The 26222-nt window shown below is 37.7% G+C and overlaps 1 pseudogene across 1 annotated transcript; it reads right to left on the bottom strand.

The window, feature by feature from the left end:
* Positions 1-10626: 10626 nt before the first annotated feature.
* Positions 10627-12013, bottom strand: LOC306638076 (elongation factor 1-alpha 1-like; annotated as a pseudogene). Its single transcript has one exon. The product of its transcript is annotated as an elongation factor 1-alpha 1-like (transcript).
* Positions 12014-26222: the final 14209 nt, after the last annotated feature.

The following is a 26222-nucleotide window of genomic DNA, read 5'->3' as shown; positions in this document are numbered from 1 at the left end:
CAGCAATTGGTTTCATCACAACTTTTATTTTAAATTTTAGCTCTTTGGAAGGGTGTATGCTGATATTTCATTATAGTATTAATTTCAATTTCCCTAAAGTCTTATGATATTGAGCATCTTTTACATGCTTCTTATTTACTATTCTCTGTGGAAATGTGTCTTCATTTCTGAAGTTCTTTATATATTTTAAAAGTTCTTTATAAATTTCAGATACAATCTTTGTCAGGTAATATGGCTTGAAAATGTTTTCTCACATTCTAAAGCTTGTCTTTTCACCCTCTGGATGAGTTTTCCATAAACCAAATCTCAAAAAATTCTGATAAAATCCAATTTATCAAATTTTTTGCATGTGATTCATTCTTTTTTTTTTTTTCTGCCACGGGGTGGTACCAGGTATTGAACTCAGGAATACTCAACCACTGAGCCACATCCCCAGTCCTATTGTTTTGGATTTATGACAGGGTCTCAGTGAGTTGCTGAGAACCTCGCTGTTACTGAGACTGGCTTTCTTCCCCAGCCTCCTGAGCAGCTGGGATTACAGTTGCCCACCACCTCACCCAGCTGGTTCATTCTTTTAGTGTAACGTTTAAGTATTGTTTACCTATTAGTAGATCCTGAATTTTTTCTTCAATTTGTATAGTGTCATCTTTTATATTTAAGTCCATTGTCCATTTAAGTTAATTTTGAAATAAGGTATTTAAAAATTTTTTCTTTTCTTTTCCCTTCTTTCTTTTTCATCTGTGATTATCCAACAAGTTCAGTACAGTTGGTTGAAAACATTTTCTTTCCTCCATTATAGATGGCTTTTCAATTTATGCCCAAAATCTCCTTGGTCTCTATGCTCCTGTATTTTGTTCTGTGAATCCGTGTGCCTATGTTGTTGCTGATACCAAAGTCATGATTACTTTATAAGTTTTGTGGTTGTGTAAGGGGATTACTGCCATTTTATTCTTCTTTTCAAAAATTCTTTTCAAAACCAGCTATTCTAGTTTCTCTGCCCCATCCATATGCATTTTAGTAAAAGCTTGTCAACACCTGCCAAAAAATTCATGTTGAGGCTTTGAGATGAATTGTATTAACCTGTATGTTAATTCGTAAAATACTGACATCTTTACTATTTTGAGTCTTTTAATTCATCCACACAATGTCTCTCCACTTATTTAGATTTTATTTGACTTCTTTAAAAAGTGTTTTATAGTTTTCAGTATATATTCCCTATACATATTGTATCAGACCTTCAACTCTGTTTTTTATCCTTGACAAATTACAAATTATACTTTATTTTTGATTTGGGAGTTCATGGGTTAATTGCTAGCATATAAAATGATTGATATTTAAATGTATACTTTATATCCTTGATGTGGTTGAAATAAATATTAGTTGTAGAAATTGATTTCCTTGTTTTGTTTTTGTAGATTCTTTGGGAACCTACAATAAGACATATAATTAGAATTCCATTGAGCTTGCAATATGAGTATGAGCAGAGCGCACTTTGCATAAATATTGAGACTGTCATTGTAAGAATCCTCATGACAAGCACTTCTAAAGAAGCAAATAAAAGTTGTGCTTCAAAAAGTTTCAAAATATTTTCCATGGTATTTTTCACACTTTATTTGCTTTAATCTAGAGAAATAACATAAAATTATAAAACCAATCAGACAAATGTTGAATTTAATTGTCTAGATTAATAAAGGTATAAAATAAGAAGTATCTGTGCTTTTTTATGGATAGCATTTCTAATCTATTCCAAAAAGAAAGCAAACCTTCTGCCACCTCGTGCATCATTAACATATTTTTTAAAAATCCATTTATCTGCAAATGCCATAATATTATTATTCTTTGTGGCTGAATAATACTCAACCAAATCCAAAAACCCAAAGACCAAATGTTTTCCCTGAGAAGTGGATGATGACATATAATGGGGGGGGGGCGGAATTTGGGGGATGAGAGAAGAATGGAGGAACTTTAGATTACATAGAGGGAAATGAGAGGAGTATGAAAAATAGTGGAACGAGACAAACATCATGACCCTATGTACATGTATGAGCACACGAAAGGTATGAATCTACATCGTGCACAACCATAGAAACAAAAAGATGTACCCCATATCTGTGTACAATGAATCAAAATGCAGTTTGTAAAACAATAATAATAATAATAGTTAAAGAAAGGCATCAAAAGCATAATCTACAGAAAAAATAAACACAAAAAAATAAAATCCAAACATACAAATTTATACTTTTATATATTTTATATTTAATACATTTCTCACTTTCAACTACTGATAAACCAAAGAAAACAGTCTGTCCTAAATATATAAAATCTTAATTTTGGAATATTGTTTTATCTTGTCCACAACTTCACTATGGGCAATGTACTTTTTTCTATGGTGGCCAAATGTGGCATTTTATCTGGTAGACAGAAACACATGTTGTAACCAGGGACCGTGGCTGGCTGTGATCCCCTCCCATGTGGGACTGCCTCATGATTACCTCCATCCCACAAGGTACCTCCCAATGCCCCAGCTGGGTGTGGCACTCTGTCCTCAGTGCCAGTTCACTGAGTGAGGTGACTGCCACAGGTAATCACGCTTGCATCGTTTCTTTGACCTCTCCTCTGGATCAGCGATGCTCAAACATAGAACCTGAATATTTCCAAGGGAACAGAACCACAATCATCAGCTCCACAAACAAAGGCCTTCAGAGGTATCTCCTTCCCTCTGAATGTTTCCATGGACTTTCTTTCACATTCAGTTGTTCTTATCTGTGACTGTTTAGTTCTTTATAAAAACTTAGACATTTCTAAAGGGAGACTTTTTTAAGGATGCAGAGTGTAATCTCTTACTCCGAATAGGGTATACATTTGGTGATTCATTTACATTTAGCAAATTATGTATGACTTTTTAAAAAACACTAATGGATGATATAAGATTAGAATCCATATGCTTGCAAAGTTATCTCATTTAGTTTGAAAATATCAAAGGAATGAAGGAATATTATCCAGGAAAATGTGCCATCTATAACAACTAATACTAACACGTTTTTTTCTTCATCTACTTATTAATTTTGTTTTTTTAAATTTTTTAAATTTCTTAGTCTGCATTTTGATTCATTGTACACAAAAGGGGTACATTATTTTGTTTCTATGGTTGTGCACAATATAGTTTCATTCCATTCTTATAATCACACATGTACATAGGTAATGATGTAATACTGACATCTTAAATACTAAAAAATTATATACAGCATTTATATATGAGTACATCTCTGTGCTGATCAGATAGAATTGTGAGAGACACGGTTCTTCATTTCCTTTGAGGCTTACAACATTCCTTGATTAGAGGGAGGATGTCTCACTTCAGACACGTGTTTGGGACATGATAACTGAAAGCTTGCCATCTGGCTCATAACACATAGTTGTATTTATGTTTTGCATGGTAAAAACACAAAATGTTCACAATAAAAAAATGTTTGCACACTGTCATGCTTATTTTCTTTTTTTTTTTTCTCTCATTAAACTTTTATTTTAATGGGTCTCAAAATTTGTGACAGATTTTTGGTCAAGTTGTTTCCATTAAAAAGTACTGATTTTAAAAACTAATAACTTAAAACTGCCACACACACACACATACACACACACACACACACACACACAAACAAATGGTCCACAAAACTTTCTCCTTTCCTTCTAAAGTTTTTACGATGCATTGTTATCATTAACCAGTCTTTCACTATTAAACATAAATGGCCAAGGTTTTTCAAGATGGCGGCCTAGAGGGTGGCTGCATTTCATGTTGCTCCAGGATTCAGGATTCAAAAGAGGAGAAATTGAGAGACTTGGGACCAAATCAAAGCAGCCGGGTGAGTCTCTCCCATTAGGGAGGCGTCCCGGATGGGGCGGTAGTCCTGGAATGCAGGGAACTTTGTGAAGTAGAGCTGCCCGGCGAGACACCCCTCCCCCCGCTAGAGCAGTGAACTCGGACAACTGGGAGCATCGTAGAGGAGGCCGCTCAGCACAGCGCTGGGACTCGGAGCAACCACGGGGGCTCCGGTGGCTGCCCAGGGGAGGAGCGGCAAGGAGAACTGTGTGGACTCAGAACACCAGGGCCTGCCCTGAGGAGGAGGAGGAGGAGCGTGGATGCTTGGATTTGGAGTGACTACACCAGAGCTACAGAGGAGGAGCTGCGTGGCGAGCTGTTTGGACTCAGAACAACTGCTTCTGAACACTGGGGCCTGCCCTGAGGACGAGGAGGAGGAGGAGGAGCGTGGCGGGTCATTTGGACTCACAGTGACTGCATTAGAGCTCCAGGCGGCTGCTCAGAGGAGGAGGTGATTGGCGAGTTGTTTGGACTTAAAGCGACTGCTCCTGAACACAGGGGGCTGCCTGGAGGAGAAGCGTGGTGGGTCGCTTGGTCTCGAGGGGCCGCACCAGAGATCCGGGCGGTTGCCCAGAGGAGGCGTGCAGCGGGTCACGTGAATTCAGAGCCACTCAGAGCGATCGCTCCTGAACACCCAGGGGGCTACCTGGAGGAGGAGGAGGAACGGGGAGGGTCACTTCGACTTGGAGTGATTGCCCAGGGCTACGGGCGGTTGGTGGGAGGAGGAGGCATGCAGTGAGTTGCTTGGACTCCTAGTGACCGCACTGGAACACTGGGCAGCTGTCTGGAGGAAGAGGCATGCGGTGGGTCTCTGGGATTCAGAGCAATTGTACGGGGCCCAGGTGGCTGCTCAGAGGAGGAGCGCATAGCCAGGCGATTAGGTGCAGAGCAGGGTCCAGGACCTAGGAGGCTTCTTGGTGGAAGAGACGACAGAGACATGCTTAGGGGTGGAGCAAAGGTTCCAGGCCTACGGGCAGATTCTCTGAGGAGGGGCAGCCTAAGGAGATTCATCTGTGAAGGGTGAGTCTCCCAGGCCCAGGAGGTAGGGCCGGGCACCTGGGAAATTTGCAGAGGAAGGCAGCCCAGCGCAGGTGGTAGCTGTAAATTGATGGGAACCTCTAGGAAGGGAAACGACCAGCCAGACCTCCCCACCGGGTGAGTCTTCCCTGCCGGGTGAGGTTTCCCCACAAGGACGGTAAAGCCAGAGACACAGGCCCAAACAGGCCTTGCCTCAGCCCGCAGCCTAAGTCCCCTTTGGATGACCACTGGTCAACAAGTGGAGGCACCTCTGCCCACTAGCAGGGAATATATCCCACCTGAAGGCCACCACTCCTAGAGAGGCAGCTTCCTTGTGGAGCACCGCATTATCAACTTCCTCCAAGACTTCAGCCTACTGAAGGCTAAGGGGGGATATATATAGAAATCTTCAGGGACATTGTAAGTCAATAGAGGAAATCTGCAATATCTCAGCGGTCCACTGATACCTGAACAATATGAGAAAACAAGGAAAGAAAATGCCGCAAACAAATCTAGATGTTACATCAATAAAACCCAATGACAGCATGGCAGAAGAAATGACAGAAAAGGAGTTCAGAATGTACATAATTAAAATGATCAGAGAAGCAAACGAGGAGATGAAAGAGCAAATGCAGGCATTGAATGATCGCACCAATCGACAGTTAAAAGACCAAATACAGGAAGCAAAAGATCATTTCAATAAAGAGTTAGAGATATTGAAAAAAAAACCAAACAGAAATCCTTGACATGAAGGAAACAATAAACCAAATTAAGAACTCCATAGAAAGCATATCCAGTAGGATAGAACACCTGGAAGACAGAACCTCAGACATGGAAGACAAAATATTTAACCTTGAAAACAAAGTTGAACAAACAGAGAAGATGGTAAGAAATCATGAACCAAATCTACAAGAATTATGGGATATCATGAAAAGGCCAAATTTAAGAATTATTGGGATTGAGGAAGGCCTAGAGAAACAAACCAAAGGAATGAACAATCTATTCAATGAAATAATATCAGAAAATTTCCCAAATCTGAAGAATGAAATGGAAAATCAAGTTCAAGAGGCTTATAGGACTCCAAATACACAAAATTACAACAGACCCACACCAAGGCACATTATAATGAAAATACCTTACATACAAAATAAAGACAGAATTTTAAAGGCTGTGAGAGAAAAGAACCAAACTATATTCAGGGGGAAACCAATACGGATATCAGCAGATTTTTCAATCCAGACCCTAAAAGCTAGAAGGGCCTGGAACAACATTTTTCAAGCCCTGAAAGAAAATGGATGCCAACCAACAATCTTATAGCCAGCAAAACTTAAATTCAAATTTGACGATGAAATAAAATCCTTCCATGATAAACAAAAGCTAAAAGAATTTACAAAAAGAAAACCAGCATTACAGAACATTCTCAGCAAAATATTCCATGAGGAAGAGATGAAAAACAAAGAAGCAAATCAGCAAAGGGATGAATCATCCTAAAGGAATTGTCAACTAAAGGAGGAACCAAGTTGTGTCAAATAAATAAATAAAGAAAATTTTAAAAATGAACCAAATGACCGGGAAACCACGTCATATTTCAATAATAACCCTGAATGTTAATGGCCTGAATTCATCAATCAAAAGACATAGACTGGCAGATTGGATCAAAAAGAAAGATACAACAATATGTTGCCTACAAGAGACTCATCTCATAGAAAGAGATACCCATAGACTAAAGGTGAAAGGATGGGGAAAAACATACCATGCACATGGACTCAGCAAAAAAGCTGGAGTATCCATCCTCATTTCAGATAATGTGGACTTCAAGCCAAAGTTAGTCAGAAGGGATAAAGAAGGTCATTTCATACTGCTTAAGAGAAGCATCAATCAGCAAGATATAACAATCATAAACGTCTATGCCCCAAACAGTGGCTCATCCATGTATGTCAAACAAATCCTTCTCAATTTCAGGAACCAAATAGACCATAACACAGTAATACTAGGTGATTTTAACACGCCTCTCTCACCACTGGACAGATCTTCCAGACAAAAATTGAACAAAGAAACCATAGATCTCAATAACACAATCAATAACTTAGACTTAACGGACATTTATAGAATATACCATCCAACCAAGAGCGAATACAATTTCTTCTCAGCAGCACATGGATCCTTCTCTAAAATAGACCATATATTATGCCACAAAGCTAATGTTAGCAAATACAAGAAGATAGAAACACTACCTTGTATTCTATCAGATCATAATGGATTGAAGTTAGAAATAAATGAAAGAGTAAAACACAGAAACTATTCCAACATCTGGAGATTAAACAATATTCTATTATATGATGAAAGGATAACAGAAGATATTAGGAAGGAAATTAAAAAATTCTTAGAGGTAAATGAGAACAAAGAAACATCATATCAAAATCTCTGGGACACTATGAAAGCAGTACTTAGAGGGAAATTTATTTCATGGAGCGATTTAATAAAAGAAGTAAAACTCAACAAATAAACGACCTAACACTACAGCTCAAAGCCCTAGAAAAAGAAGAACAGACCAGCACAAAAAGTAGTAGAAGACAGGAAATAGTTAAACTCAGAGCTGAAATCAATGAAATTGAAACAAAAGAAACAATCGGAAAATATTGACAAAATAAATAGTTGGTTCTTCGAAAAAATAAACAAAATTGATAAACCTTTAGCCACACTAACAAAGAGAAGATGAGAGAAAACCCAAATCACTAAAATTCGGAATGAACAAGGAAATATCACAACAGACAGGATTGAAATACAAAACATAGTTAGAAGCTATTTTGAAAATCTATACTCCAACAAAATAGAAAATTTTGAAGTCATCAACAGGTTTCTAGAGACATATGAATTGCCTAAACTGAACGAGGAGGACATACGCAATTTAAATAGACCAATTTCAAGTACTGAAATAGAAGAAGTCATCAAAAGCCTACCAACAAAGAAAAGTCCGGGACCAGATGGGTTCTCAGCTGAGTTCTACAAAACCTTTAAAGAAGAGCTCATTCCAATACTTCTCAAAGTATTCTATAAAATAGAAGAAGAGGGAACCCTTCGAAACTCATTCTATGAAGCCAATATCACACTGATACCTTCAGACAGAGACTCATCAAGGAAAGAAAATTTCAGACCAATATCCTTAATGAACATCGACGCAAAAATTCTCAACAAAATTTTAGCAAATCGCAAACAAAAACATACTAAAAAGATAGTGCACCATGATCCAATGGGTTTCATCCCAGGGATGCAAGGTCGGTTCAACATCAGGAAATCAATGAATGTAATTCACCATATCAATAGACTTAAAGTCAAGAATCACATGATTATTTCAATAGATGCAGATAAAGCATTTGATAAAATACAGCACCCCTTCATGCTCCAAACACTAGAAAAAATAGGGATAGTGGGAACATTCCTTAACATTGTAAAGGCCATCTATGCTAAGCCCATGGCTAATATCATTCTAAATGGTGAAAAACTGAAAGCATTCCCCCTAAAAATTGGAACAAGGCAGGGATGCCCTCTTTCACGACTTCTATTCAATATCGTTCTTGAGACTCTAGCCAGAGCAATTAGACAAAACAAAGAAATTAAAGGGATACGAATTGGAAAAGAAGAACTCAAACTATCCCTGTTTGCTGATGACATGATTATATATTTAGAGGAACCTGGAAATTCCACCAGAAAACTCTTAGAACTCATAAGTGAATTCAGTGAAGTAGCAGGTTACAAGATCAATGTTCATAAATCCAACACATTTTTATACATAAGTGATGAATCTTCAGAAAGAGAAATTAGGAAAACTACCCCATTCACAATAGCATCGAAAAAAATAAAATACTTGGGAATCAATCTCACAAAAGAGGTGAAAGACCTCTACAATGAGAACTATACAACACTAAAGAAAGAAATTAAAGAACACCTTAGAAGATGGAAAGATCTTCCATGTTCTTGGATAGGAAGAATTAATATTGTCAAAATGGCCATACTACCTAAAGTGCTATACAAATTCAATGCAATTCCAATAAAAATCTCAATGACGGACCTTACAGAAATAGAGCAAGCAATTATGAAATTCATCTGAAAGAATAAGAAACCCACAATAGCTAAAGCAATCCTTAGCAGGAAGAGTGAAACGGGATATAGCAATACCAGTTCTTCAACTCTACTACAAAGCAATAGTAACAAAAACGGCATGGTATTGGTACCAAAATAGAAAGGTAGATCAATGGTAGAGAATAGAGGACATGGACACAAACCCAAATAAATACAATGTTCTCATACTAGACAAAGGTGCCAAAAATATGCAATGGCGAAAAGATAGCCTCTTCAACAAATGGAGATGAGAGAATTGGAAATCCATATGCAACAGAATGAAACTAAACCCACATCTCTCACCATGCATGAAACTAAACTCAAAATGGACTAAGGACCTTGGAATCAGACCAGATACCCTGCACATTATAGAAGAAAAAGTAGGTTCAGATCTTCAACATGTCGGCTTAGGACCAGACTTCCTCAACATGACTCCCAAAGCACAAGAAATAAAAGCAAGAATCAATAACTGGGATAGATTCAAACTAAAAAGCTTTCTCTCAGCAAAGGAAACTATCAGGAATGCAAAGAAAGAGCCTACAGAGTGGGAGAATATCTTTGCCAATCATTCTTCAGATAGCACTAATCTCCAGAATCTATAAAGAACTCAAAAAACTCTACTCCAAGAAGACAAATAATCCAATTGACAAATGGGCAAAGAAATGAATAGACACTTCACAGAAGAAGATCTACAAGCAATCAACAAATATATGGAAAAATGTTCAACATCTCTATTAATAAGAGAAATGCAAATCAAAACCACCCTTAGATTCCATCTCACCCTAATTAGAATTGTGATTATCAAGAATACAAGCAACAACAGGTGTTGGCGAGGATGTGGGGAGAAAGGTACACTCATACATTGCTGGTGGGGCTGCAAATTAGTGCAGCCACTCTGGAAAGCAGTGTAGAGATTCCTTAGAAAACTTGGAATGGAACCACCATTTGACCCAGCTATCCCACTCCTTGGCCTATACCCAAAGGACTTAAAATTAGCATACTACAGAGATACAGCCACATCAATGTTCATAACTGCTCAATTCACAATAGCCAGTGGAACCAACCTAGATGTCCTTCAATTGATGAATGGATAAAGAAACCGTGGTATATATATACAATGGAATATTACTCAGCCATAAAGAATGATAAAATTATGGCATTTGCAGGCAAATGGATGAAATTGGAGAATATCATGCTAAGTGAGATAAGCCAATCTCAAAAAGCCAAAGGACGAATGATATCACTAATAAGTGGATGATGACTCATAATGGGGGGAGGAAAGGGTTAGTGTTAGGGTTAGAGTTAGGGTTAGGGAGGGGGGCAAGTATGGAGGAAGGAAGGACTGTCTAGAGGGAAAAGATGGTGGCAGGGGTGGGGGGAAGGGAAAAAATAACAAAATGAATCAAACAACATTACTGTATGTAAATTTATGATTACACAAATGGTATGCCTTTACGCCATATACAGAGAAACAAAATGTATCCCATTTGTTTACAATAAAAAAATAAATTAATTAAAAAAAAAAAACATAAATGGCCAATTGAGACAAACAGTTCTGAGACCGTTCTTCCACCACGGATTAAGATGGGGGTGGCAAGGGTTAGGGGTAATATTCATTTAGCCTTCTGAGCTTTCTGGGCAGATTGGGGACCTTGCCAGCTCCAGCAGCCTTCTTGATCACTGCTTTGAGGACACCCACAGCAACTGTCTGCCTCATATCACAAACAGCAAAATGATGCAGAGGAGGATAGTCAGACAAGCTCTCAACACACATGGGCTTTCCTGGAACCATATCAACGATGGCAGCATCACCAGACTTCAAGTATTTATGACCATCTCCCAGCTTCTCACCAGAACAGTGATCAATCTTTCAGCTCAGCAAACTTGCAAGCAATGTGAGCTGTGTGACAATCCAGTACAGGGGCATAGCCAGCACTGACTTGGCCTGGATGGTTCAGGATAATCACCTGAGCAGTGAAACCAGCTGCTTCCATTGGTGGGTCGTTTTTGCTGTCACCATCAACACTGCCACGATGAACATCTTTGATGGACACGTTCTTGACATTGAAGCCCACGTTATCTCCAGGAAGCTCTGAGTGAAGCTCAGAGCTTCAGGGTGCATTTCAACAGACTTTACTTCAGTTGTGACATTGACTGGAGCAAAGGTGACCACCATGCCAGGCTTGAGAACTCCAGTCTCCACTTGGCCCACAGGGACAGTACCAATACCACCAATTTTGTAGACATCCTGGAGGGGCAGACACAAAGGCTTGTCAGTTGGACGAGTTGGTGGCAGGATGCAATCTAAAGCTTCAAGCAGTCTGGATCCACTGGCACTAACATCTTTACAGGTGACTTTCCGTCCCTTGAACCAAGGCACTTAGCACTTGGCTCCAACATATTGTCACCATTCCAGCCAGAAATTGGCACAAATGCTACTGTGTCAGGGTTGTAGCCAATTTTCTTAATGTAGGTACTGACTTTCTTAACGATTTCCTCATATCTCTTCTGACTGTAGGGTGGCTCAGTGGAATCCATTTTGTTAACAACAATAATTAGTTGTTTCACACCCAGTGTGTAAGCCAGAAGGGCGTGCTCATGGGTCTGCCCATTCTTGGAGATACCAGCTTCAAATTCACCAACACCAGCAGTGACAATCAGGACAGCACAGTCAGCCTGAGATGTGCCTGTAATCATGTTTTTGATAAAGTCTCTGTGTCCTGGGACATCAGTGATAGTCATATAATACTTGCAGTTCTCAAATTTCCACAGGGAGATGTCAATGGTGATACCACGCTCACGCTCAGCTTTCAGTTTATCCAAGACCCAGGCGTACTTGAAGGAGCCCTTTCCCATCTCAGCAGCTTCCTTCTCAAATTTTTCAATGGTTCTTTTGTCAATCCCACCACATTTGTAGATCAGATGATCAGTAGTGGTAGACTTGCCCTGATCTACATGTCCGATGACAATGATGTTGATATGTGTCTTTTCCTTTCCCATTTTGGCTTTGATTTAGTGATGGTTTTCACGACACCTGTGTTTCGCTGGCAAACCCATTGCTAAAAAGCTGTCATGCTTATTTTCTAAGTGCAGAAATGTGCTTTCTCTTCAAAGATGCTCACAGATGAGTTTGTCCTTAGAACAAGTAAAGGTAGAAGTAAATTTAATGCTTTTCAGGAAGTTTTATACCAGGTTAAAACTAATTAAAGAGCTTCTGTGAACTGAAAACACCAGCTATTGTTTTCTACTGCTTAGCAAAATGTTTGAAAATTAAATAGGTTATTCATGCCTGCATTATACTTCTCAGCAGCATTAAGAAATCAAATCATTGACAGATTTCAAATATTTTTGTCATGCATATTCTTATTCCTTTGACAAAGCTTAATTTCAATTGTATAATGTAGTTTTCAGAACAATGGTGTTTTGCAGAATGATGTTTTGTGTATTCTATGAGTTCTTGCCATCAGATACAAACCATTAACCCATCATTCATGTAGAAAGAAAAGACACTGATAAATGAATTTTACCTTTAGCTCTATATCTGAAATACATTAGGCAAAGTACATAAGTTTATTGATTCTTCTTGTTTTATTTATAAAATGATTATATAATCTTTGTTACTTTTACATCTCCAAATATGTTAATTATATCTACTTCTATTAATGGTTTCTTTATGTTCAGAGTATTATATTATTACTATGTCTTAAAAGATGGGATTTCTTTCCACTACTTCATTTAATATTTCTCAAATATGTATTCTGGTCAGTCAAAAATTTTCAAACTAGATAATATTTTTATTAGTTTGTGTTTATGGACAATTTTTTTATAATTTATTTATTTTTTTATATTTACACACTGCATTTTGATTCATTGTACACAAATGGGGTACAATTTTTTGTTTCTATGGTTGGGTAGATTCATACCATTTGTGTAATTATACATGTACATAGGGTAATGATGTCTGTCTCATTCCACCATTTTTCATACCCCCTCCCTCTCATTTCCCTCTACATAATCTAAAGTTCCTCCATTCTTCTCTTACCCCCCACCCCCATTATCATCATCACTTGTCAGGGAAAACATTGGGCGTTTGGTTTTTTGGAACTGGCTTATTTCACTTAGCATGATATTCTCCAATTCCATCCATTTATCTGCAAATGCCAAAATATTATTCTTATGTATGGCTGAATAGTATTCCATTGTGGTATATATACCACAGTTTCTTTATCCATTCATCTGTTGAAGGGCATCTAGGTTAGTTCCACAATCTAACTATTGTGAATTGAGCTGCTATAAACACTGATGTGGCTGTGTTACTATAGTATGCTAATTTTATTTTTTGGGTTATAAACCAAGGACAATTTGAAGTTGGTTTAAAGAACTATTTAAGCATGTATGTTCCCACAGATCATTAGTTCCTTACACATCACCATGTACAAAACAATTTTTAAAATATAAATCATAAGAACTAAAATATATATAAATAAGGATGGAAATATTAAGAATACAAAGTGTGTCTTCTAGTCCTACCTCCACCACCCATTGACAACTGAGTCTGAGATCTCTGTATTTGCTATGTGCTCTTCAATACTGCCATTTGTGTAAAATGAGTCCCAGAATTCTTTTCTGGGTTGATGGAGGATATTTTTGGACTCATCTGTTGAATATGCTGAGATGTCTCTGTTCTTGTTCTTATTCTTCTCCTGGACTGGTAGCTGAATGCAGTACCTGACACCTTCTAGACAAGCTCTCCACTAATGAACAAGATCCCAGCTTTCAAATTTTCTTAAGTGAATTATGTTGAAACTTTATGTAAAGCATAGTTAAGTTCATTAATTCAGGGAAAGTTTCTTTAAAGTCTGCAACATCTTCTCCAATACACAGAGACTGAAATTGATTTAAATCATGGTTCGTGACATTTGAAGAATTAAAACCTATTTGGGAAGATCCCAATACACAGAAACATTTTAAAAATCCTAAAACAGCATGAAACAATCATTATAAGCACTTAATTGAGAGTTCTGAGAGAGGGAAGCACGTGAACAAAGGTGGGCATTGTTTCAAGACGGGTGTGTCATTACAGGGCTTCAGGGAAGAAATCAGAATGATATGAAAGAAATGAATCAGAAAGGGGAATTTCTAGCTTGAATAAGTTCAGGAAAGGTAATGAATCAAAGGAAGCAAAGAAATAAGTACTTGGTAACCTTTGAAAATAAATCAGAATTGTCAGCGATTTTAAGACAAGGCTTATGTGTTAAGTTGATTGAAAATCAAATTCCACTGTATGTCAAATTACAGAATGACACGTCACGGGTATAGACTTCAGTAGCAGAGCAACTCAGCAGTCACCAGGAGGGCTGGATGGGAAGAGGAGACGGTGCTGCAGGTGCTGTTCAAGGCAGGTTAAAGTTAACGAGATGGAAGCAGGAAATGCTATTTCAGTCACGGCCCGTCTTTCCCACTCTCCCCCTTTGCCCTCTTCCAAAGTGATTCGGTCAATACTTTGGGTGAGTTTAGATACAACACGTTTAACTTGCGTTGGGAAATTCTAAAGTGAGAGGGAAAAAATCCCCCACAATTTCAAAACTATGCTTTCATGAAAAGAAAATCATTTAGCAAGATCCCTTTAATTTCTCATGTACTTTAAAATATTTTTCAATAGATACTTGTATAAAAGATAGGGTTGTTAGCATCATCTGTTGTACTGCCCTCATGAATATATGACCTACTTTTATTCAATACCTTTAAAATTTAAAGATATTAGATTCTGTCTTTGAGTCATCCTATAAAAATGACATGTCATTGACTCTTTCACCCTAAGACAAAATTATCTCAGATTAAAAGACTCAGAAATAGAATATACATCATTTAAAAACTTAAAATAATAACACACAAAATTGCCATAAATGTATATATATAAATTAGTATTTGCATATATGTACATGTGTAGAACATTATTTTTTATAAATTGAAATTGAAGTTTAAATTTCCTAAAAAATATAAGGGATAGTTTTTTGTTGTTGTTTCTTTTCTTTCTTTTTCTTTTTCTTTTTTCTTTTTTTTTTTTTTTTTTTAGCGATGTTGGGGATAAATCCAGGGGTGCTTTACCACTGACCTACATTCCTAGCCCTTTTGAATTTTTTTTTTTTTTTGACAGGGTCTCACCAAGTCACTGAGGGTGTGGCAAAGTTGCTGAGGCTGGCCATGAATTTGGCATCCTCCCGCCTCAGCCTCCTGAGTCGCTAGAATTACAGGTGAGCACCACTGCACCCTGCTAAAAACACATGGGATTTTGATTAAACTTGACTTCATTTTTTGCCATGGAATAACAGCTTAGTTGATAATACACCTGGTCTCAGAAAAAGGATTTTTGAAGAATACTCCAGTATCTCACAGAATCAGAAAATAATAATTAGAGTGAGGTTGGATGCAAAGGTCTGGAAGCATAGCTGAGGCTACGTGTGAGGGTTCATCTTTTTGGCTCATCTTTGCATCTGCAGCCTCAGTGCCGGGCCTCCATTCCCAGAGGGGAAAAGAAGCACACACCAGAAAACAGTGAGGAACCAGGTCCCTTCCCTTCTGAGACGCTTCTTCCCATTTGTCTCTGTTTGCCTTGTTCTTCTTTGATTTTCTCTGAATTTATGCCTACAGCACAGGGTTAAATCTTAAAATTTGGGTATCTGGTTTGTTTCTGACTTTGTGCAATTGACAGAATACTTAGGAAATTTGTAGTTACTGAGCTGGGAACATACAAGGCAGTGCTGATGCGGAAACTGGTAGAAATCCATGAATGTGAGACCAAATTGTGATCCAGTATTGTTCGCCCAGATGCTCTGACATTCTAGGAAAGTACCAAAATTGTAGCCCAGCAAGTAATTTGAAAATAAAGAACTGGGAATTTGCATCTTGTGGAATAATGTCTATGACTTTGATCCATAATAGTTGCAAACATGTTCTTAAATAGTCAGATCATATTTTAAATTCCATATGGTACTTAGGGTCTCTGTCACATATTTCTCTTAATTGCGTTTTACAGTTCTTTCCAAGTTGTGAAAAACATTCTTTGATCCAGGACAATGTCAAAATGGACTGTAGATGAAATAGAATCATTGTTTACCCATCCCTCACTTAAGAGAGGTCTTGAGTCTTGAGAACAGTGTGAGTCAGAGGCAGACGTTGATGGGGGGGGGGGTGTGGAGCCTGCTTTGCTCCTGGGACTCAGGAACATGGCCTGACACCATGCTGTGCTGGTAGATATCTAATAACTGACTTCAAACAAATCCACAGAAACCAAAATAATAAAAGTCTTAATTTATGATATTTGCCAATTTTATTATCACTGACATTAAAAATGCAGTGGTATGCTGGAGCCAATTCCAAGCAACTCACCAGATGAAATTGTTAAATTTTCAGGAGTTTGCAAGTTTGTTCAGCTACGGCAGGGTGTTTATGCTATAACAATGGACACATGCTAGAAATCAGGTCACTTGTTTTCCTAGGGGAACTGGTGCTTAACATTCACCAGCACACCATTTGAATACTCGCACCAAAGATGCTTAGGACTCGATATCACTGACTGGAGCTGGGGAGCTATGAACAGAAAGGCATCATATGGTATCCACACCATGAAGACATGACATGCGTAAAGAACCTCAGTATGATAAATAATCACACACTGGCAAAATCTTAGAGAGTGGTCAATTTTGAACATTTATTGCCCATACTTTAATATAATTCTTTCAAGTATTGGTCATATAAATTTATTTCCATTAGAGATCAGATCTGGCAATTGGTTCACCAAAGTCCTGAAATGTAATAATTGCTTCCAGATAATGTACCTCATCTACCCTAGCACACCACCACCTGGCTGATGTCCCTGGAGAGGACTACAGATCCGTTTCCTCAAAAGGTTTTGTGAGGACTGGAGGACAGCGAGAGTGTTCTGAAACATCGGATTCAAATTTCCTCAGAAAAAGAAGCATTTTTGTTAGTAATACAAAAATGATCAAAGGGAATAATTGTGGCTAACCATGGAGAAGATGAAAGAGGAAAAAAAGAGAGAGATGTTTCCAGATAAAAATGGAAAAGGAGGAGTTTAGGAAGGAAAAGAGACTGAATGAGGGTTCCTAAAGATTGGTCAGTTGAGCAAGTGAGGACAGCCATCTGCAAGGCTGGGTTTAAAGCAAAATAACGTGGTAACTACTGCAAGCTGGGTGAGCCTGTAGATATTCGATTCAGTCTAAGGAACACTTTTATAGTGTACACAAGCTTTTTGTTACAAAGTTTCATTCCTCTTTGTAGGTGAAAATACACTTCAAAAAGATGGTGGACTTGTGGTTGCCAAGATCGTTGTCTTATGGTAAACACAACTTCCTGCAAACTCTTTTCTTAACTAGTCTCCTTTGAACTTTAATTTGAGGTAAGACAAATTTAGATGGATGCTACTGAGTTCTCTCAAGGAAATTTCCGTGTTTTGCTTTTGATCTTTCCCCTGAATCCTGAGTGAAACCTTGCAGCAACATTCCTTAATGAAATCGGATGCAATGGTAAAAAGGGTGAGTACAACAGAATCATACAGCGAGCAGGGATGTTTCTGCAGGCACTGTGTCAAATGCAATCAAGTTATTGCCACTGTCTGATTCAATGTGATAGCAAGGCACTAAGCAATTCAGTGAGACCCTGTCTCAATAAAATACAAAATAGGACTGGTCTGTGACTCAGTGGTTGAGTGCCCCTGAGTTCAATCCCTGGTACAAAAAAAAAAAAAATGCACAATCATCTATTGGCAGTAAAGTGAATAAAACAGAAAAGTTGGTATTGGACAGTGGACATGGAAACATATATTCAGAAATAAAATGAAGTAAGCAAATTAAATATGTGTGATGCTATGACATATACATTTTTACAAAAACAACCAAATGAAATGACAGTGAAAGAGATTCACTGTTTTTTAATAGTCATACTTAATATTTAGTAATCTCTTAAATTAATTCAGTGTCTGCCCAAATATGCTTATTTCAGCCCTATGAAAAATAGGACATTTTCTGGTTAAATATATATTCTGTCATTGGACACCCATTATTTGCTGTCAATCATAACATCATTTCAAATAATTCCATTTTTTGTAATACAGCAGGTTTAACCAGGGTTTTCTTGAATACTCAAAATACTCCTGAACAAAGAAATCATTTCCCATTTTGAAAGAATATTCATTCTATCTATATCTCTTACTGTACTCTGCTTATGAAAATTTCTTCCTCAAATTTCTTGCTCTATGTCTTCTCATCCTTTGTGTTTTATAAACAAATGTTATATAAGGACATTTTTATTAGCTTCTCTTATTTCTTGCTCCAGGTCTTAATGAACTGAGTTGTTTCAGATAATTTCCTTTTCATCAAGTATATTCTGAAAAGATAAGAATTCTAGTGAGGGCAAGGAAATAACTGATACTTGAAAAAATTTCGTCTGCAGCATTTTTAGGTATTTTTAAGAGTGTGAAATCTTTTTTAGATGTTTAGCTCCTGAAAAGCAATTTTCCATGGGATCCCTGAAAAATTGGATCTTCACTTGCATTTTTAATCTCTATATAATGACAACATTTAAAAAACATTGGCAGCTTCCTATGAAATTATTTTAAATTTAGATAAAGCATGTGTTTAACAAACGTGCCAACCACACAGCAAGTTCCAAAGTATTGAAATCCTATACATTTTAATCTTGTTAAACACAATAGGAAAATTATGGTAGAAATGATGTATTTGTAAATAACCAAGTTATATTTACAGTGAACTGAGAGGATATGTAAATTTCACAAGCAGTTCTTTTATTCAATGAATGTGTCTCAGGTAGTCACAGGGATTACATTTGGTTGTACAATAGCTACTGCTTGGAAACCACATGTAGAAAAACACCAAACAAAATGTATGTATGAACCTATGGTTTGCTTAGAGAAACGTGTGTGTCTTGGAAAGTAGGCAAAACTTTGCATACTTTCATCTTATTTTCATCAGAAAAAGCACATCTTTAAGCCGAGTGTCCTCAATATAAACTCCCTAAATTCATAAATATCACTGCAGTTATGGGGGATGACTTCATTTGAACATCTTTATTCTTTTTTGTTCCTCCACAAAAAAACAAACAAAGCCTAAAAACTAATGGTTTCACCAATAAGGAAAAAACAAGCTATCAACATAAATACATTATTTCCAATTTTCTTTAAACTATTTGCCCTAACAAAAGTTAGATGTCAAAAGTTAGATGTGAATTGGCATTTTGGTAATCCTGGCAGTTGACAGATTTATTTTGTTATTTTTAGCAACAAAATGCCCAGCTGTAATAAACTACGTGGAGTACAGAGAGTATCACACATACCAATAAACTGTGCTGTTGGTTGCATCCAATCTCATGTATAAAAATAGATTTTCAAATACTGAAATGTCTTACAGCATCATTTATTTTTTTTCCTATAAATGCATATCTCTCCAAAATTATATCCATGTAAAAGGTTCTATATTCATTTTTATCTTAGAGGTCTAATAATTCTAGCACATATGAATATTAAGTATTTTGACTAAATTTTAATTAATCTAAAATCATATGCTATCACAAATAGTTCAATTAATTTTTTTTTCCCATTTTAGTGTGCACAGATAAAGTTGTTTTGTATGTCTCCCTTTATCAAGATAGTTCCGATTTCAGAAGAGGAAGAGTAATATTTTTTTCTTTTATGGCTCTCAAAAATAAGTTATTCTTCTAAAGCAATATTTTCTCTAATGACTATTTTATACCTCGCTATAACCTTTGTAATTTTGAACTGTGAGGTGAATAGTTCCTGTAATCTGGTTGAATCTTTTAGGATTCCCTAAGCATGGAAAGCCCACTGAACTCCTCTATCCTGTACCTGTGAGGGAGGGGGGCTTCACTGGGGTGCACTGGTCACGTTCAGCACTGGGTCTCACGATATGGATTACGAAAGTACACCTCTCAATGCAAGACCTTCATCTAAGAAGTAAGGGTAACCAGAAGAGAGTAGAAATAAGGTTTACTGAACACTCCACCTGCCTGCATTATTTGATTGATACAGATTATGGCAAATGGTGGAAGTTCATAGGAGAAATACAGTGAGAAATTTGTGCAGGGGAGAAGACTGGGAGTATTTCCTGTATGTAATTGTTTATAAGCAATTGTTCAGTGAACTACATGTGAGACAGAAGGGGACTGACCTGAATACTGAGGACATTTATTAAGGCAATGAAGTATGTGGATTTCTCTCTTGTTTGGAAACTGGAATTGAAATAGGCACAGAATTAAAGCCTTTATGCATAGAAGAATCATGGCAGGCAGCTGAAGTGCAGAAGCACAGATGCTTGTGGCAGGCCCTGACTATATTATAATACATTTAAGCAAACCCCTTTATTTTGCAGAAAAAGTCACTGACCCTAGGAGTATAAAAGATGTGTATTTCCTATAATAATTTTGAATGACTCACAAGAAAAGAGTCTATTGTATGTAAAGCACCCCAGGAAGTTCTTTAGAACTTTTGCACAGGCAGTAAGTACACTGCCTGGCTTAGATTTGCAGAAGTATGAATTATGTTCCCTCCAAGACATGACAATATCTGATCCCTGGAATTTGTGAGTATTTTACCTCAGTCAATGAAAGGAGCTTTGTAGGTGTTGTTACATTAAGGACCTTGAAATGAGATGATCTAATGAGCCCAAGGTAGTCATTAAAGTCATTTGCAGAGGGAGGCAAGAGGATCACACTCAGACAGGATATATGGCAAGAGGAAGACACTGGAGTCATTCCAGGAAGGGGTCACAAGGTAAGGAATACAGTTGGCCTCCAGAAGGCAGGGAAGTTGATGCCTCCTCAGGGTTGGGAAGGAGCACAACTTCACCAACCTCCCCTGTTGGACTTCTGTCATCCAGATCAGTGAAGTAACAGACTTCTCATCTGTGTAACCCAGTAGGCCCGTGGTAAGAGTGCAGCAACAATGAGCAACTAACACAGAACCCTCAGCCATTGCTCTTTCATCTTGCCAAGTCACCCAGCCATTCCGGACATCGGTTTCACTACTTATAAAGTGAAAAGGTAAGTTTGTCATGATGATTGGATTAGTTATTCCTGCTAAAGTGCTTGGCAGAGAATGAACTCTGTATGACAGTTATAAAATATATGGACACTTGCTGACCATTTTGGTTTTTTTTTGTGTGTGTGTGTGTGCTTTAAAAATGTACATTAATATGACTCCACAAAGGTACTGATTCCTTAGCCTTGACTCAAGCTGTTAATAAATGGTATTTTATTTCATTCCAGGTCTAATTAGACCACTAGCACACTGTCAAATACAGAAATGATAGAATGTGATTAGATGAATTTGATCATTCTGTCAATGAATTTCTTTATTAATTTTTTCCTCAAAAAAGGAAAATAAGCAAAATAATGTATGCTAATCATCTTTTAGTGAGATCCAACGGCTATTTCTCCCTTTGCCTGCCCGGTTTTCTTCCTCTTTTCTAGAACTGTCTTCCTTTTTTAGCCTGCATACCTCCCTTACTCCCTGCCTTCATCTCTCTTCCCCCTTCCCTCCCTTCCATCTCTCCTTATTACGTGCTTGTGCCTGGGTGTATAGAGCATGTACATCACAATATACATTCACAACGTATAGACAGGGCTCTAGGGGTAGAAAGGGATTGCTGAGTCAGATGAACAGGGTAACAGGTTGATCAGAAGAGAAGAGGAAAGATTATTCAGAAATAGCCCAGCAGATTCTGTTCAAGCTGTAGTGTTATTACAGCCATTCAGGTGAGAGATGAATCTGAGAATGGCAGAGAAAGAAATAAGAAAAATCATTAAATTGACATTTTGCAAATCAAATACATCATGAACATATTTATCAATAAGAAGGTTTAATGAATTCATCTTTCCTATATTTATACGTGGGTGAAGGGTTGTTCTTTTAATAGATTGTTCATCAGAGATAATCCATCCAAGCCATTAGTTTGGTATAAATTCCAAATACATAACACTTCTTGGATCAGACTTAATTTTTTTATAAGGGAAAAGAATATTATACTTACATTATATTTTAATGCACCAGTTACCTAAAATAATTGCCTCCATTTATTTAGCCAACTACTTATTTTTGGACATTTTAAACCAATGAAAATTCTTAATGCTAGTGGACAAAATTCCAGCCTGCAAATGTAAATAGATAAATAGACAGATGCATGCACAATTAACCATTGTTTCATTAATAGTTTTGATTCTGGGTTAGTTGTGTTTGTCAAAATGCATTATTTTTTAAAATTTCATTGAGATGTAAATCAGAAGCATACAACTCACCCATCCTTAGTGTCCAATTCACTGAGTTCAACTATAAAATTCTGTGAGTTCAGCTGTGGACTCTTTTCTTTGCAAGAAATTCCAGTAGCACGGCTGCTTTTTTCCTAAATTTAGGAAAACACTAATTTATTTCACTTTCTGTAGATTTGCTTATTCTGAGACATTGCATATGACTACAATCATAAAATGTGTGAGCTCTTATATCTTGTTTCCTCCACTTAACAGAGTTTACCAGAACTCTGGTTTTTCATTTGAATTCAAAATATTGTCTTTCTTCTCTAGATTTCAGTCTGAGTAACTATCTTTAGTGTTTCTCTTAAGACAATCTGTTCCCAACAAATCCTCTGATTCTTTTAAAATCTGAAGATGTCCCTACAAATCCAAATCCTTTAATTTTTTTTTTTAATCTGAGAATGTCTTTGTATTTGCTTCTGAAAGAGTTTTGCTGAATGTTAAGATTCTCGGTTAAGCAGTGTTTTTTGGTTTCTTTCTTCTCTCTTCTCCTAGAGCAAAGAATCCTGCTGCCTCTGGCTCTATTGTTCCTGATAGACTTCAGCTGTTAGTGTGTTTCAATCAGCTTTTCCTACCACTGTGATGAAAAGACCTGAAAAGAACAATTTTAGTGGAAGTAAAGTTTCAGAGATCTCAGCTCATAGTTGGTCAATCCATCGCTCAGGGCCAAGGTAAGGAAGGACATCATGGTAGAATGGTGTGGTGGAGGAAAGAGGCTCAGGACATGACCATCAAGAATCAGGGTCAGTTCCTCTTTCCATGGACAAAATATATACAGCAAGGTACACCTCCCAGTGATCCACCTCCTCCAGCCACACCCTACCCGTGTAAAGTTACCACCCAGTTAATCCATTCAAATGGATAATTACACTGATCAGATTAAGACTCTCATAACCCAATCGGTACACCTCTAAACTTCCTTACGTTTGAAGAGACACCTCACATCTAGACCCATAGCATGGTCATATTGGGGTTCCCTTGTTTGTGAACAAACTTTCTCTTGCTGTTTTTAAACTTTTCTTTCTGTGGTTGGCCTTCAACATCATTACTATGATGGACCTAAATATGAATCTTTTTATTATTATTTATTTTTTTTCTGACTGCATTTTGATTCATTGTACACAAACGGGGTACATCATTTCGTTGTGCATAACGTTGTGCATGATGTAGATTCATACCATTCGTGTAATCATACATATACATAGGGAAATGATGTCTGTCTCATTCCACCATTTTTAATTGGTTCTAATCACTTATACATGACAGTAGAATGCATTTTGACACATTGTACACAAATGGAGCACAACTTCTCATTCCTCTGGCTGTACATGGTGCAGAGACACAATGGTAGTGTTATCATACATGTATATAGGGTAATAATGTCCGTCTCATTCCACCATCTTTCCCATCCCCACACCCCCTTCCCCTCACTTCACTCATCTCTGCCCAATCCAAAATTTCTTCATTTTTACCTAAACCCCACTCCCATTATGGATCAACATCTGCTTATCAGAGAAAACACTCAGTCTTTGGTTTTTAGGATTGGCTTATTTAGCTTAGCATGCTATTCTTTAGCTCCATCCATTTACCTGCTAGTGCCATAATTTCATTCTTCTTTAGGCTGAGTAATATTCCATTGTGTATATACATTTTCTTTATCCATTCATCTATTGATGAGCATCTAGGCTGATACCATAATTTAGCTATTGTGAATTGAGCTGCTATAAACTGATGTGGCTGTGTCACCGTAGATTTTAAGTCCTTTTGTGATGGGCTGACAGATCTGGCTCCATGAGAATGTTATAGGCCAGACAGGCTCCATTTGCTCTGAGACTCCATGTTATATAGGAAATAAGCTTCTCCCATGGAAACACCCCGCCTCTGTGCCTATCATCAGTTACTTAGCATGACATGTTTAGCATACAAAATGAAAGTTCTTATGTAATGAAAAATTGCTCTCTTTTGATTGCTGTTGCTCTTAACTAATGTACCATGTAAACGGTAATTGTGTGGACGTTAATAACCATTCTTTTGTTTGTACCTAGGTAAGGTTGTTTTGACCCACTTCCCCCTCTGCTGATGATCTCATGATGTTAGTTTGTAATTTCAAATCATAGCAATAGATACTTATGATTGATGTAATTTTTGGTATAAGAATCCCTCCAACCCTATGATAGGGGCTATTCTCCCAATAGCCATTTTTTGGGGCATTGTGTGAGACAGTCAGCCAGCCAGCTTAATAAAGACTCTCAAATTTGGACTTCTCAGTGGTGATCGATCTGTTCTTAAGTTGCACCCCATAACACTGTGGCGGGCGAAACCCGGGGCTCAGGGTCACGCCACGTGCATCCGAAGATGACAACTGGCAGAGAGCAAACGGCGTTCTGAATATGCATGGAGAAAGGCAGATCGTGTTTACAATTGGCTGTAGGATAATCAGTTCAGCTGCCTAGCACGTGGACAGATATACTTTATATGTATGCTCGAGCTCGTGACTGCTTGACCTTTAACAGGATTGGATGGACATATCTGGTTACAATTGCTTATGCATGAGATTGCTTATATATTGAGGGTGTTATTGGAATAAACGGGAAGGTGCTTCATGAACTTCTAAAGAGTACGTGTCTTTTGTCCCGCTGGTCAGGCCGAAAGCGCCAGAAGCGGCTTTCCTAAGCAGAGCTGCTTGGAGCCCCCGGGGAAAGAAACCACGGTCTTTCTTAAGAGCGGCACCAGCCGCTTGAAGCAGCCCCTTGGCAAGCAGCAGCGGCTCTCTGCATAACACTATCTTTTCTCTAATGTATGTTTTTGGCACCTTTGTCTAGTATGAGATAAGCGTATTTGTGTGGATTTGTCTGTGTGTCTTCTATTCTGTACCATTGGTCTATATTTATTTTGGCGCCAGTACCATGCTGTTTTTGTTACCATTGCTCTGTAGTATAGTTTAAAGTATGGTAGTGTGAGGCCTCCTACTTTACTCTTCTTGCTAAGGATTGCTTTGGCTATTCTGGGTCCCTTATTTTTCCATATGAATTTAATGACTGCTTTTTGTAGTTCTATGAAGAACATCATTGGGATTTTAATAGGAATTGAATTAAATCTGTATAACACTTTTTGGTAGTATGGCCATTTTGACAATATTAATTCTGCCTATCCAAGAGCATGGGAGATCTTTCCATCTTCTAAGGTCTTATTCAATTTCTTTCTTTAGTGTTCTGTGGTTTTCATTGTAGAGGTCTTTCACCTCTTTTGTTAGATTGATTCCCAAGTTTTTGTTTTTTTGAGGCTATTGTGAATGGGGTTGTTTTCCCAATTCTCCTGCAGTGGATTCATCACTGATGTATAGGAATGCATTTGATTTATGGGTATTGATTTTATATCCTGCTACTTTGCTGAATTATTTGTTAGTTTGGATCTGGAAAGCCCCCCAAAGACTTGCATGTTTCCCAAAGCAGAAACGTGCAGAAGAGAGTCTTTGGAGAGTAATAGGATCATAAGACCTCTGATGTCAACTGTTATTAATCCATTGCTGGATTAATGATTTGATGACATTAAGGGAGGGGTGGGACCTTAAGGACTGAGGTTTAACTGGAGAACACAGGTCACTGGGAGTGTGTCTTGCAGGGCGTTTCTTGTCCTCAGTCGCCTGCTTGCTTTCTCTCGCTCTTTGCTTCCCTGACCCCAAACCTGTGAGTCAAAATAAATCTTCCCAACTTTAAGCTTCTCTCAGGTGTTCGTTACAGAGATGAAAAGTCAACTAATACATTCCTCTTTGTGTTTATCACGTTTAGAGCTGCTGAGATTCTTGGATGTGTAACATCCTCACAAAGTTGGGGGAAGTCCGCAGTGGATC

This window comes from Sciurus vulgaris, assembly GCF_902686455.1.
Source record: "Sciurus vulgaris genome assembly, chromosome: 10".
Lineage (NCBI taxonomy): Eukaryota > Metazoa > Chordata > Mammalia > Rodentia > Sciuridae > Sciurus > Sciurus vulgaris.
The sequence above is the reverse complement of the archived record's forward strand: the minus strand, read 5'-3'. Positions and strand labels throughout refer to the sequence as shown.